The following is a 15,706-nucleotide window of genomic DNA, read 5'->3' as shown; positions in this document are numbered from 1 at the left end:
CTCTCTCTCTCTCTCTCTCTCTCTCTCTCTCTCTCTTTTTGGCTGCATGGCATGCAAAACTTCCCTGACCAGGGATCGAACCCGTGCCCCCTGCATTGGAAGCCCGGAGTCCTAACCACTGGACCACCAGGGAAGTCTTGTGTTTCTCTTCTTGAAAGGACTCTCCTCCCCAGCCTCAGAAACCTTGCCCACCTTCCACTTCCCAGGCTGACTCAGTAGGGATCTCCTGCAGTTGTCTCTCTGGGGTGGAGCCAGGAAACCACAGGTCATGAGGACACAAGCCTGCATCCTGGGAGAGGGTACCGTAGGTGGGAGAGGTTAGGTAGGATATAATTGGAAGAAAAGAATGTGGGAAAAGGAGGTAAGATTTTTGCCTCTCAGTCCTTTCTAATATTCATATTACTAAATAAAGTTTGAAATCTGATATCTTTTATTCTTACTGATAGACTTGACCTTCAGGCACAACCCAGCTTGCTGTAAAAATGTCAACACAGCAATACAAGTATAGAGTCTCTTCAAATATTATAATTAAAACTAAACCATCAGAATATGCCAATTAGAGGGATGATTATTTGTTTTATGAAAATATTCTCCCTTGGTCTCACGTATTGAGGTATTGAGTACCTCCAAAAGCCAGGTTAAACAAGATTCAATTCAGAAAAGTTCTATGAACTTTCCACTCTTCCCAGGAACACATCACTTTCGGCAAATTAAGGTGGTTAAACTCCCTGCATCATTTTATATAGATTAAAACCAATTATCCAAACCTTACATAAATCTTTTTAGTTAAGTACATCCAACATATACCAGAGGAGAGACACCACAGAATGAATGAGCTTCTTTCTTCCCTTAAATCTATGTTCTACATAGCCCAAGATCTGGATATAGTAATAGGCAGGTGAGCTGAATCTAGGTCATAGAGACCCTATCACAGCACACCTTTTGTGGATTAAGTGGCAAAACAACCAGATGAGAAGTAAAAACAACTTAGGTTCCACTGCATCCTCACAGTGGACTGCCTTTTTCTTCAGCACTAACGGGGTTAACTCTTCTGAGACCCTCAACTTCCTCATAGGGACTATTTTCAAGACCAGTATTGAATATCCATATTGCCTCAAATCCAGACAGAGGGCCCCACTCTGACCTCTAGTTGTGTCCCTCCCCATGGGCTGAGGAGTCCAAGGGTATCTAGGAAGTACCCCCCTGGAACCTGTGCCCCCCAATTCTAGACCATGCTCTGGGAACTCGGAACCCTGGACCTCCTGGCCCAAATAGCCCACTTCCTGGGTTTACGTTGGCCTCAGACCCAGGTCTATACTCTTCCGAGTGGGCTATGTGATTGATGTAATTGTGTGGCCGATTGGGTGGGAGGCGCACGTAGACGGAACTTGGACATGCAGGCTAGTATGTGAGACACCTTGAAGTATGCGCCAACACCAGATGTGGGGATAAGAGGGGAAATCTCCATTTCTAGTCTTGCCTAAGCCCCATAAATAATATGGGAGCCTGCTTTATTGTAGTGGTTCTTAACCTCTCAGGGGGTCACTATGCTTTTTAAAATTGTAAGTCGTGGAATCAACTCTTTACATCAGAAAATTGTAGATTCTCATACCATTTTGCATGTGAATGACAAGAGAGTCACAGACTGCTCTGAAACTCACCCTTGCACAGGCTTCACTCCTCATCCTTGTGGCTGCTTTTACCGCCCCCCCTGCCAACACATACAGTTTTTTGGATTATTTCCAGGAGCTCATAGACCCTGTAATCCACTCATAGACTCCCCCCATGCACCTCCACCCTTGGTTTAAGAACTCTGGGTGTACATGAAAGTACCCTGAAAGCTTTAGTACCAGGTAGAGCTTGAACAGCGGAGTGAAATTAGATATCAACATCCTGCCTCATAAGTATAAAAAGATCTTCAGTAAAGACAACCTGGGTGATTTCCTAAAGAGCAGGATATCTCACACACCTCCTATGCTCCAGTACAATGTCCATCTTCTCCAAGCAGCTGCCCCATGCTTAGAACCTGATGTCTTCTGGGAATGACCAGAAACAGGTTGCGGAAGAATGGGAACAGGGACTAAAAGGCCCAAGACACGACTCAATCCTGGTTCTATCTAGAGCCACCACAAAACAATAATACTTCATGGAGGGCAAACAACCTGCTGGGATTCAGAGACACCCTCCCCACCCCGGAACCTCCAGAAGACCACGGCCCTAATCTCCTGGCCACGTTGTCCAGCCTGGACCCAGTCCTGGAAAATCTTACACAAACACCCCAACCCAGAAGCTAGAGTCCCCCAAAAGTCTTGCAGCCACATGTTCCCATCACAGCCAGGATGCAATGACTCTTGACGACTTCCCATTGGGCTTTCGACTTCATCAACACTCACTCTCAGCCCAGGCTGGATCCAAAGACTCCAGAAAACCTCTCAAGTTCTCACTAGTTTCATTTCTTGGTCAAAGACTCCCAAGAACCTCTGGAGAGTCACAGACCTCTCCAGTCACCAGATCCAGTCTCAGTCCAGAGACCCCGGACAACCTCTCATAGGTCAGAGGCCATACCTCATGGCCAATGACCCCACACAGAGCTCCAAGGCCTCCACCTGCCCCACAACACACTTCCAAATCAGGCTGTCTCAGGGCCCGGGGACATGCCGGCCTGGTCTCTGCCCAGCCGGGCCCAACGGTGCCCAGGAGGCCCCACTTCCAGCCTCTCCAGGGCAGAGGGAGTCCCCAAAGCCTAACGCCCTCACCCCCACTTCCCGATCCTCATCCTCAGGGCGACCACTCAAGCCCCCATACCTCAGCTTTGACTGGGCCAGGCCCAAGCCCGAAGAAAAGAAAGAAAATCCATGGCACTCACCGACTCAGGCCCTGTTCCTCTCCTCACTCCGCCTCACATACACTCCGGGCGGCACAAGCCCGAGTAGCCGTTAGAAAGTGGAGCGGCGCGAGGCTCGGAGCTCGAGGCCGGGCCGCGTGCACAGCTCGCTGGTCGCCCTGGATCCCGAGGCAGACGCTGATTGGCCGCAGTGCTGGCCACACCCTCTTTCCTGGCTCCCGCCGGCTGAGGGATCACAACAGCCTGGGAGGCACCTAGGACAGCTCCACTCCGCACCACCCCCTGCCCCTCCCCCTCCCGGCCCCCGGGTCCCCAACTCTGCCTCGCGACCTCCGCTGATTGGCTGCGGAGCCGAGCTCGCGCCCACCTGGCTGGCGCTGTGGAGGGACAGGGCCTTAAATCTGATTGGTCCGCGGACTTAGGCTTCAGGCCTCTAAGGCTGAGAGCTCATCCACCAGCCGGTCCTCAATGCTTTCTGGCTGCGCAGATTGCTCTGTCCCCCCCTCTTTATGAAGAGACTGGGGCCTGAACCTCCTTCACCTGCATAGCTTTGGAGGCTCCCTCTGAAAGTGCTCAGGGATACCACTGCTTTCTTGTTTCTATCTTTCCATCCTGTGTAGTCCTCGTTGCAAACCCTTTCACCTTTCTCTCAACCCCTTACAATCTGTGGAGAAGTGACTGGGATTGGATAGGAGGCCATCAGGCTTTGGGTGCCAGTGGGCAGCTCCCCTTTCCCGCCTCTTGCCTTGCACCACCATTAATTGGCTGCAGAACGCACCCTGCCTCACCCGGAAGTATGCGGGGACAGAGAAGACACAAGAGAGGGCAGTGCCTTGACCCCCCTCATTGGCCTAGATGCTCGCGCTTCAAATACACGATGACGCCCCAGCTGTCTGCTGAGTCAGGATTAACTGCGTACTTCATGTACCAGCCCCCAACACACCGTAAAGAGAATGACCCATTACGCTGCCCCACCATTAACTGGCCCGGGGTTAGAACCCGGCCAGCGGGCTTTCTGACTAGGCAGGGCTTTGGTGCTGACACACCGTACCAATCTGTGGCTGGCCGACTGCCTCCCTTCTTCCCCCGGCCCCGCTGCCATTGCACCGTCGATCAGCTGGCCCCACTCCTAAGTGGCTTAGCCTGGACACATCCAATCAGGCGCGAGGGCGCTTTAAGGAGGCGGGCATTGTTCCACCGCTTCCACTTCTGATTGGTCCCGAGGCTTGCTTCTTCGCCTTTGATTGATCAGGGGACCTGGAGGAGGGAGCCCAGCCCAATGGTTTCGGGCGGCGGTTAGAATTCTGTCCCTTTGCTTCTGTTCAGCTTCGGGGTTCTGGCGACTGTTGTCTGGCGTCTCCTTCCCCACGGCTAGTGGGGAAATGGGGATGGAGAGTGGGGTGGGGGGAGGAGCTGGAAGGGGCCCCGCTGAGGAGGGCGTGACTCGACTAGAGGAGCTTAGGACAGTGGGAACCGAGACCACCTAAGGCGAGCGCCTGGCACGAGGGAGATAACCCTTCAAATAGCAGGGGAAAGACGGGCGCTGTAGTAGTAACAACAGCCCTTTCCATGTACTACGCTTTGTGCATCATCTCACTGAATCCTTCTAAATAGCTCTGTGAGGGAGTCTATTACTAGCCGGGTTAAACGCTGAGGGTCAGAGGTGAAGTCACTTGTCTCAGTGAGTATGGGCATTGCTGGGACGCCCACATTGTTCTGGTGAGAGTCCAACATCCGAGCTACACTACAATTAAGTAGGATTGATCTTATATAGATGTGGAATGGGGTCTCATGTGGTCACATGACCTTGGTTTACTTCATCATATAAATGAGTTTTTTTGCTTGTTTGTTTTTCTTCTTTCAGACTTGAATCCCATCCTGAAGGCTCAGCACTCAGCATATATTTTCAACTCCTCCAACTCTGGGGCAAATGCATTTGCATTCTAGAAAAAGATATTTTAAAAATCAGCATCATAATATCTTTGCCACTTTTTGGCCACTGACACCGAACCAGGCCACTTTTAAGTGTTTTACATGCATCCTCTGACTAAATCCTCATAAGCTGTATCAGATGTTTACTGTTATTTTTCTCACTTCACAGATGAGTATATTGAGGCTGACAGAAGAACCTGATTTCCCTAAGATCTCACCAGGAGTAATTGTCAGAGCCGGAATTTGAATTGGGCCTGTTGCAGTTTGACTCCAGAGCCTAAGCTCCTAACCACTGATATACTACGCCTGTCATCCTAACAGCTACAGTGTCCAGAGTGTGGGCACACATGGTCCTGGGGAATCCTCGTAGCCACTCTAGGAAGAGGAATGATGACAACACTCGTTAGAACAGACAACAGAGGCTCATGGAGGTAAAGACACTCAGCTCACATAGCTGGTCCATGGCTGAGCAAGGAGTAGAATGAATCATACCTAATATGCTGAATCCACACCCCACATTCTTAATCACTCCTCACACTGCTCCCTTCCCATTTGACAAACGAAGAAACTGAGGCGCTGAGGAGAAATCCAAGCTGGAATTCAGACCCAGGTCTATCAGACCCAAGAGATCACTCCCTGAACCACATTACCTCCAGGAAGTATGTGTCTGGTAGATCCTGTGTTGTTGGGTCAGGTGAGAAGTCCTCATACCCAGCCAGCCTTGTCTGCAAGCAATGAGGTCATCTGGTCCCAATTTTGGCCCTAAAGGTGGTTGGGAGCGTATTTCACAGCCTCAGAGCCTTTGGGGGCTTCTCATTGAGAAGCCTTAATCGTAATTGCTACAATTTATTGTACACTTTTTATGAGCCAGGCTAGGTGGAAAACATTCTGCATGTATCATCTCACTGAATCCTTATAATAATTCTAGGATATAGGGGTTGTTATTGTCCCCAATTTACAGGTGGGGAAACTGAGACCCAGGGCGGGATGTAACATTTCTATGTTTACAGAGCTAGTGAATGGTGGAGCCTGGGTTGGAACTTCGAGAGCCCTCAATTCCAGCTACTACCCAGTGTGTACATGCATGAGAAGATGGAGTGAGGGACCCTGGGTTCTGGCAGGATGGAGTCAGAACGGTTGTTGGTTTCATTCTGGAGGCTGGACTGTAAGATTTGAAGAGTAAGCTGTCTGAGAGGAGTAGAGAAATAACTATGGCTTATGGAACAACTACCCCATGCCAGGCCCTATGTTAACTACACTTTAATATATGTTGAGAAGCCTTGTGGTTAAGAAGCTGGACACTGGATACAGTCTGCCTGGATTCATGTCCTGGCCTTGCTTCTTGCTAGTTGTGAGACCTTTGGCCGGTTACTTAACCTCTCTTGGCCTCAATTTCCTCATCTGTAATGTGGGGATAATGATAATAAATACCTCTCAGGACTGTCAAGAGGATCTTATTTTATTTATTATTATTATTATTATTTTTTGCGGTACGCGGGCCTCCCACTGCTGTGGCCTCTCCCTTTGTGGAGCACAGGCTCCGGATGTGCAGGCTCAGCGGCCATGGCTCACGGGCCCAGCTGCTCCGTGGCATGTGGGATCTTCCCAGACCGGGGCACGAACCCGTGTCCCCTGCATCGGCAGGCGGACTCCCAACCACTGCGCCACCAGGGAAGCCCCTGTTAAGAGGATTTTAAATGAACTAATAGAACAGTGGCATTTCTTCTCTTCTCCAGTGTTCTGAAACTGAGTTGTTTCCTTGCAATCAACATCACTTGCCTCGACTCTGCTGTAGATACTGAAAATTAAGGCTGGATATTTGCACTGGGAAAGTCTGGGGGAAGTGTGTTCCCAGAAGAGGTAGCAAGAGCAAAGGCCTTGAGACAGGAGTGAACTTAGTATGTCTGAGGTACAGCAAGAAGTCCAGCTGGAACCAGGCAGATGACTAAGACTCAGGAGCTCAGCCCAACTGCACATGTGCTCATAACAGGCATCAAAACGACCCTGTACTTTTCAGAGCATAATGGACTTTACCCAAGCTTTTATTTCTGGAGAAACCCAAAGCCATGATTACTGTTTTTAAAAAATCAATTAATTAATTAATTTCTATTTGGCTACATTGGGTCTTCGTTGCTGCGTGTGGGCTTTCTCTAGTTGTGGCGAGCGGGGGCTACTCTTTGTTGTGGTGCTCGGGCTTCTCATTGCGGTAGCTTCTCTTGTTGTGGAGCATGGGCTCTAGGCGTGTGAGCTTCAGTAGTTGTGGCACAAGGGCTCATAGTTGTGGCTCGCGGGCTCTAGATTGCAGGCTCAGTAGTTGTGGCGCACGGGCTTAGTTGCTCCACTGCATGTGGGATCTTCCCAGGCCAGGGCTTGAACCCGTGTCCCCTGCACTGGCAGGTGGATTCTTAACCACTGCACCACCAGGGAAGTCCGCCATGATTACTTTTGAGGCTCAGTGTCCAAGCACAGGGATTTAGAGATGTTGCTTAGAACTCAGGTCGTCTTGAGCCAGGGCTCATGTGTAGGGGTCAGAAGACTTGCATTCACTCAAATATTTATTAAACTCTGAGAGCATATGCCATCTGTGCCAAGCCCAGGGAAGACTTAGCCCCTTCAAAATCTTTAGATTAAAAGATTTAACCTTATAGAAAGGAATTAGACCTTAAAACATATCCTTCCAAAACCAAGTGGTAAGTGTAGCAACTAAAGCCCAGAAGGGGCACTTAAGCCAGGGCTGGGGGAGGGAGAAGGGTGAGGGAAGACTTTTCAGAGAAGGTGGTGACCCCTAAGTGTATATTTTTGGAGGACCTACTATGTGCTAGGCACGGTGCTTAGTCCAAAACATATAATGGCAAACAAGAAGAGACCGAATGTATTAGTCTGCTAGGGCTTCTGTAACAAAATACCAAAGGCTGGGTGGCTTAAACAATACAAACTTATTTCTCACAGTTCTGGAGGCTGGAAGTTCAAAATCAAGGTGCCAGTTGGGTTCATTTCTCCTGAGACCTCTTTCCTTGGCTTGCAGGTAGCTGCCTTCTCACTGTGTCCTCATATGGCCTTTCTTCTGTGCATGCACACTACTGGTGTCTCTTCCTTTTCTGATAAGGATACCGTAAACTGAATGTTAGTGCCGCCCCCTCCCACACCCCCAACTACACCAGATTCGTAGGTTGAAACCTCATCCTCAATGTGAGGATATTTGGAGATAGGGCCTTTGGGAGGTAATTAGGTCTTAAGGGTGGAGCACTTATGAATGGGATTAGTGCCCTTATAAAAGGCTTCAGAGGGAGCTTCCTCACCCCATGTGATTTTACAGTGAGAAGACAGCCATCTATAAACCAGAAGGCGGGCCCTCACCAGATACCAAACCTGCCAGTGCCTTGATCTTGGACTTCCCAGCTTCCAGAACTGTGAGCAATAAATTTCTGTTATATATAATCTACCCAGTCTTTGGTATTCTGTTACAGCAGCCCAAACAGAAGGACATCAGTCCTTAAACAATACAAACTTATTTATCGGTCCTATTGGATTAGCTTCATGCTCTTAGGACCTCATTTAACTTAATTCCCTCCTTAAAGGCCCTGTTTTCAAATACAGTTACATTGAGGGTAAGTCTTCAACACATGAGTCTGGGGAATTTGGACTTATTGACAATTCAGTCTATAACACTAAATATCTACCACTGAGGGATTAAACAGCCTGGTAGGGGAGATGCATATTATTAACAACATGTGGAGAGAGCAGAGCAGAATGGTTAAGATGTCAGCTCTGGAATCACACTGATGGTTTGGGTCCTGCCTCTGTCATTTACCAACTATGTGACGTTCAGCAAGTTTCTTCCACTTTTTGTGCCTTGAGGGAATCAAATGAGCAGATACCCTTGAAGTCCTTAGGACAGCCCCTGGCACTGAGTACGTGCTCATTAAATGTTAGCTATTGTTATTAATTACAAGTAAAATTAAAATTGTGCTAAATGCTCCGAAGGAAAACCACAAGATAGATTAAGAAAGTAAAACTCTCATCTGGCCAGTGTTTTCAAGAAAGACTTCCTGGAGGAAGTGATGCTTGTACTCAGGTCTGAAAAATGAGTGCTCACTAACCAGACTAGGGAGCGAGGAGAGGCTTCCAGGCAGTAGGAAAGTAGGTTCCAGAGCTCTGGGGTGAGAGGAAACATGGCCCAGAATCCAATGTCTCAGAGCAGAGCAAGGAGGTACAGGGGAAGCAGGGGAGAGGGAGACCTGGTGTAGTTGGCAAGGCCTGGCCTTGCCAGGAGTGCTGGCATTCTCCTAAGAACCATGCAGAATCACAGAAGGAAGTGTCTATTTTTTTTTTTTTTTAACAGAGACTGGTTTGATGGACCTCTATGTACAATACTTATCACCCAGATGCAAGAGCTATCAACATTCTGCCTTTCTTATTTCATCAGTACTCCCTCAGTCTTTTTCTTTTAAATATTTTTCTCCTTGAACACATTCTACTTGACAATGAAAGCAATTGGGACAAAAATCTCTTGAGAGGGGGAAATATACAAACACACTTTATTAGGGAGGAAAGGTACACACATAGTTGGTTTTATCTAGTGATAATGCATGCTTTTTAAATGACACATTTTGTGAAATGCTTTAAAAAAGTTTTTAGCACCAATCAGTAGCATTAACAGTACAGGAATACCTCATTTTATTGTGCTTTGCTTTATTGTGCTTCGCAGATACTGCATTTTTTACAAATCAAAGGTTTGTGGCAACCCTACGTTGAGCAAGTCTATCAGCGCCATCTTTCCAACAGCATTTGTTCACTTCATATTTCTGTGGCATATTTTGGTAATTCTTGCAATATTTCAAACTTTTTCATTGTTATGTTTTATGGTGATTTGTGATCAGTGATATTTGATGTTACTATTGTAATTGTTTTGGGGCGCCAAAAACCGCACCCGTATAAGACAGCAAACTTAATCAATAAATGTTGTGGGATTACTGGTGTAATTTCTCCACTAATCAGCCATTCCCCCTTCTCTCTCCCTTTCCTAGGGCCTCCCTATTTCTTGAAACACAACAATATTGAAATTAGGCCAATTAATAACCCTACAATGGCCCCTACATGTTCAAGTGAAAAAAATCACATGGGAAATCCCTGGTGGTCCAGTGGTTAGGATTCTGCACTCTCACTGCCGAGGGCCCGGGTTCAATCCCTGGCGGGGGAACTAAGATCCCACAGGCCATGCTGCGTGGCCAAAAAAAAGAAAGAATTACATGTCTGTCATTTTAAATCAAAAGCTGGAAATCATGAAGCTTAGTGAGAAAGACTAGGCCTCTTGTGCCAAATAGCCATGCTGTCACTGCAAAGGAAAAGTTCTTGAAGGAAATTAAAAGGGCTACTCCAGTGAACACATGAATGATGAGAAAGTGAAACAGCCTTATTGTTGATATGGACAAAGTTTTAGTGCTCTGGACAGAAGATCAAACCAGCCACAACATTCCCTTCAGCCAAAGCCTAGTCCAGAGCAAATCCCTAACTCTCTTCAATTCTGTGAAGGCTGAGAGAGGTGAGGAAACTGCAGCAAAAAAAGTTTAAAGCTAGCAGAGATCGGTTTGTGAAGTTTGTGAAGCCCTCTCCGTAATATAAAAGTGCGAGGTGAAGCAGCAAGTGCTGATGGAGAAGCTGCAGCAAGTTATCCAGAAGATCCAGCTAAGGTCATTCATGAAGGTGGCTACACTAAACAAGAGATTTTCAATGCAGATGAAACAGCCTTCTGTTAGAAGAAGATGCCACCTAGGACTTTCATAGCTAGAGAGGAGAAGTCAATGTCCGGCTTCAAAGCTTCAGAGGACAGGCTGACTCTCTTGTTAGGAGCAAATGCAGCTGGTGACTTTAAGTTGAAGTCAGTGCTCATTCACCATTCTGAAAATACGAGGTCCCTTAACAATTTTGTTAAGTCTACTCAGCCTGTGCTCTATAAATGGATGCTGTAAACAGATGTGCTGGATGACAGCACATCTGTTTACATGGTTTACTGAATATTTTAAGCCCACTGTTGAGACCTACTCTTTCAGAAAAAACCATTCTCTTCAAAATATTGCTGCTCTTTGACAATGCACCTGGTCATCCAAGAGCTCTGACGGAGATGTACAGTGAGATTAATGTTGTTTTTATGCCTGTTAACACAACATCCATTCTGCAGCCCATGGACCAAGTAACATTTCGATTTTCAAGTCTTCTTATTTAAGAAATATATTTTGTAAGGCTATGCTTCCATACATAGTGATTCTTCTGATAGCTCTGGGCAAAGTAAACTGAAAACCCTCTGGAAAGGATTTGCTGTTCTAGATGCCGTTAAGAACATTGTGATTCATGGGACGAGGTCAAAATATCAACGTTAACAGGAGTTTGGAAGAAGTTGATTCCAACCCTTATGGATGACTGTGAGGGTTTCAAGACTTCATTGGAGGAAGTAACTGCAGATGTGGTGGAAATAGCAAGAGATCTAGAATTAGAAGTGCAGCCTGAAAATGTGACTGAACTGCAGCAACGTCATGATAACCTTTTCACGGATGAGGAGTTGCTTCTTATGGATGAGCAAATAAAGTGTTTCTTGAGATGGAATCTGCTCCTGGTGAAGATGCTCTGAAGATAGTTGAAATGACAAAGATTTAGAATATGACATCAACTTAGTTGATAAAGCAGCAGCAAGGTTTGAGAGGATTGGCTCCAATTTTGAAAGAAGTTTTACTGTAGGTAAAATGCTATTAAACAGCATTGCCTGCTACAGAGAAATTCTTCGTGAAAGGAAGAGTCAACTGATGCAGCAAATTTCATTGTCTTATTTTAATAAATTGCCGCAGTCACTCCAACCTTCAGCAACTACCACTTTGATCAGTCAGCAGCTGTCAACATCAAGGCAACACCCTCCCATCAGCAAAAAGATTACAACTCGCGGAAGGCTCAAGTGATGGTTAGCGTTTTTTAGCAATAATGTATTTTTAAATTAAGGTATATATATTGTATTTTTATACATAATGCTATTGTATGCTTAATAGAGGACAGTATAGTGTAAATATAACTTTTATATACACTGGGAAACCAAAAAATTCTGGTGACATGCTTTATTGCGATATTCACTTTATTGTGGTGGTCTGGAACTGAACCTGCAATATCTCTGAGACGTGCCTGCATTTTAAGAGAATGTTTTTATAAGATTAAAATTGACTGGGGTTTTAGCACATACTCGGCTTGAGGATTAGTATGGTAAACATTCGAAATACAAGTATCTACGATCAAAATAGGGCTTTTACCCATGAAATATCTTGATCATTAAGTAAAAAGCATATGATGTGGCTCACGGTGTCTGTTAACCTCATTCCTTCCTGATCAGAAAATTTGCCTTTGCTGAATAAAAGATTTGGTACTTTGGCATGGAAATGTACAATAAACTCATCTATTTTGATTTGATTGATAATCTCTTCCTTGAGGAAGGTCAGGAAAGTCTAATAAGGAACAGCACTTGTGCTCATGATTGCAAATCTCCAAAAAATGTCAGTGATCGCACCTGTTATTTCTAGACCAATCCTTTGTAAGTCCTGGCGGTATCTCAGTTGCCATCAGGCAGGGATGTGATCAATAGATGTAATGCTTGCACTAGCAAGTTGATCTTTCGTATATTAACTTTGTATCCTGCAACTTTGCTATAATTGCTTATTAGTTCCAGGAGGTTTTTTGTCAATTCTTTTAGATTTTTTACATAGACAATTATGTCATCTGCAAACAAAGACAGTTTTATTTCTTCCTTCTCAATCTGTGTACATTTTATTTCTTTTTCTTGTCTTATTCCATTAGCTAGGACTTCCAGTATGATGTTGAAAAGGAGTGGTGAGATGAGACATCCTTGGCAATTTGATCTTAGATACAACAAGAGGTACTTGACTACTAGGGACCTTCTTCTTCTTTTTTGTTTTTTAAATTTTATTTATTTATGGCTACGTTGGGTCTTCATTGCTGTGTGTGGGCTTCTCTCTAGTTGCGGCGAGCAGGGGCTACTCTTCACCGCGGTGTGCCGGCTTCTCATTGCGGTGGCTTCTCTTGTTGCTGAGCGCAGGCTCTAGATGCGCGGGCTTCAGTAGTGGTGGCATGTGGGCTCTGTAATTGTGGCTCGTGGGCTCTAGAGCACAGGATCAGTAGTTGTGGCGCACTGGCTTAGTTGTTCCACGGCATGTGGGATCTTCCTGGACCAGGGATCGAACCCGTGTCCCCTGCATTGACAGGCGGATTCTCAACCACTGTGCCACAGGGAAGTCCCTAGGGACCTTATTTTAATTATGTGTCCAACAGTACCTAAGTGGAACTCCAGAAAGACCACTTTCTTGGCTTTTTACCCTTTTTTTTTTTTTTTTTTTTTTTTTTTGCCACACTGCATGGCTTGTGGGATCTTAGTCCCCCAAGCAGGGATTGAACCCAGGCCCTTGGCAGTGAGAGTGTGGAGTCCTAACCACTGGACCGCCAGGGAATTCACAGCTTTTCACCTTTTATATTTTATTTATTTCCATTCCAGTGCCCATGGCATCTGAGGTGGCCATCTGAGAGCTATCTAAGGGAAACTTGATGTCTTTAATAGATCTCCTGCTTGGGTTTTGAAACATGAATTAAGTCAAAACATTGTCTCAAACTTCTGTGACATCTGAAATTTGGAAAAAGCACTTATTCACAGGACAACTCTTTGATTACTGGAGGAACGGCTCAAGGTCCAGGCTACTGTTGGCATTAACTATTTCCTATCTAGCTTCCTTCTGGGAACTGTAAGCTGTTTGAGGAGATCACAACTGTGGGATACTCTCAAATAAAGGCATTTGATACTTCTGCTGGGGACTGCTGGCACCTTTTCATCATCCTGGTTAGATTGTTAAAATAGCCTCCATAATTCTCCTCCCTTCTGCACACCTCCCATACTCAGTCTGGCCTTAACCACTGACTTGCTTCACCCAATGCGACAACAGCACATGTGGCAAAAGCAGAACATTGAAAATTGCTTACGCACCTTGGGACTTGTCTTTTCTTGCTGCTGTTGGGAACCCTGCAAGCACCACCATGTGAATGTGCTTGGGCTGGCCTCTTTAGACACATGGCCCAGTCAGAGCCCTCACCCCAGCTACCTACAGCAACTTCCAGCCAGCCACACACGTGAGGGAGGCTACCCTAGACCAACAAGCCCCCAGCCACCCCATAGCTGACTGCAGCTGCATGGGTACGCCCAGGTGAGAAAAACTGAAGAGCTGCCTGGCTGACTGAGCTCAGCCCAAATGGTCCCACAGAATCAGCAGCTAAAAATTAATCATTATTTTAAGTCACTGTGTTTTGGCGTGTTAACAAAATTAACCAGTATACCCTGGGCTAGAGCGGTTTCTAGGCAACAAATATATTTGCTTTGGCTCTGGGTATACATCTTGAAAGCTGAAAAATCCCTTCAGTTTCTAGACCTGTTCCCTCAATTTTCTGAATACATTTTTATGAGATGAATTTTAGTGCCAGGGATCAAATGCCAGGATCTTTTGATCATTTTTTCCAGCAGCCCTAGAAGTGGTTCTTCAAAAAGACCATTTTCTCTGTTTTTCATCTTTCTATTTCCATTTGAAGACCATCTGAAAAGACAGTGAGAAATCAGGATTCTATTTCCTGTTTTCAATAGGTTTCTTACTTGGGTTAAGGGGTGCGTCCCTAGCTGGGTTAATGAAGGTGGCTTAGGAAAGTGTGGAGAAGAACCCCAGCCACCTGCTGGTCACAGCTCCGTTGGAACAACAAGGAAGAACCGGAATCTGGAGAGAACCCCTAACTTCTGCCGTGTCCCTCCAGCGCCCTCTACTCACAAGACCTAACCTTGTGCTAAATGATACATGGAATTTAGAGGCATAGCCATGATATGTTTTTCGAAACCAAGAAATTCACACTAGTACAGGACTATTAACTAAACTCCAGACATTATTTGGATTGCACTAGTTTTTCCACTAATGTCTTGTCTTTTCAGGATCCAACATAGGACATCACATTGCATTTAGCATACGTTCAGTTTTTTCTTTGTTTAATTTTTAAATTTTATTTATTTTTTATACAGCAGGTTCTTATTAGTTATCTATTACATATTATAATTACATAATTATAATTACATAATATCTATACATATTAGTGTATATATGTCAATTAGTTATCTATTACATATTATAATTACATAATTATAATTACATAATATCTATACATATTAGTGTATATATGTCAATCCCAATCTCCCAATTCATCCCACCGTCCCCCCGGCCACTTTCCCCCTTGGTGTCCATACGTTTGTTCTCTACATCTGTGTCTCTATTTCTGCCCTGCAAACTGGTTCAGCTGTACCATTTTTCTAGGTTCCACGTATATGTGTTAATATATGATATTTGTTTTTCTCTTTCTGACTTACTTCACTCTAGCATACATTCAGTTTTGCACGTTGCATTTTTCTCAGTGAACAATCTATCTTGGAGATGATTTCATATCAGCAAATATAAATGTAGCTCCCTTGAAACTTAGCTGCAGAGTATTCTATGGTGTGAGAAAATGAATTGTATAACTAGTTCTCTTCTGATGTGATTCAGGCTGTTCCTCAGTTATTGCTTTTCTGTTACCCTTGTACATGGGTCTTTGCACACTCTCGGGAGTGTATATGCAGGATAGATTCCCAGAGGTGGAATCGGGTGGGTCAAAGGGGTGTGGGTTTTACATTTCAGTGAAGAAGTCAACTTGCTCTCATGGAAGGAGTGTAAGCAACAGTGTATGTAGTCAGAGGTGTGTGCCTGCTTGATTGCTATAACATACATTAGTTTATTCTTTCCATTCTATGATCTCCAGTGGTGAAAGAGAGGTTGGTTCAATGGGACAGGAGGGTGGAATTCCCTGGTGGTCCAGCAGTTA

At 45.4% G+C, this 15,706-nt stretch overlaps 1 non-coding gene across 1 annotated transcript; it reads left to right on the top strand.

Annotated features, from left to right (window-relative positions):
* Nucleotides 1-9,904: 9,904 nt before the first annotated feature.
* TRNAE-CUC (transfer RNA glutamic acid (anticodon CUC)) lies at nt 9,905-9,977 on the top strand. The gene has a single exon. It is a non-coding gene; the product is annotated as a tRNA-Glu (tRNA).
* Nucleotides 9,978-15,706: the final 5,729 nt, after the last annotated feature.

Source organism: Aethalodelphis obliquidens, unplaced genomic scaffold, assembly GCF_003676395.1.
Source record: "Aethalodelphis obliquidens isolate GAN/ISIS:26980383/991018 unplaced genomic scaffold, ASM367639v1 scaffold43, whole genome shotgun sequence".
In the NCBI taxonomy this organism is placed as follows: domain Eukaryota; kingdom Metazoa; phylum Chordata; class Mammalia; order Artiodactyla; family Delphinidae; genus Aethalodelphis; species Aethalodelphis obliquidens.
Note: the sequence above shows the minus strand (reverse complement) of the source record. Positions and strands in the feature narration are given on the sequence as shown.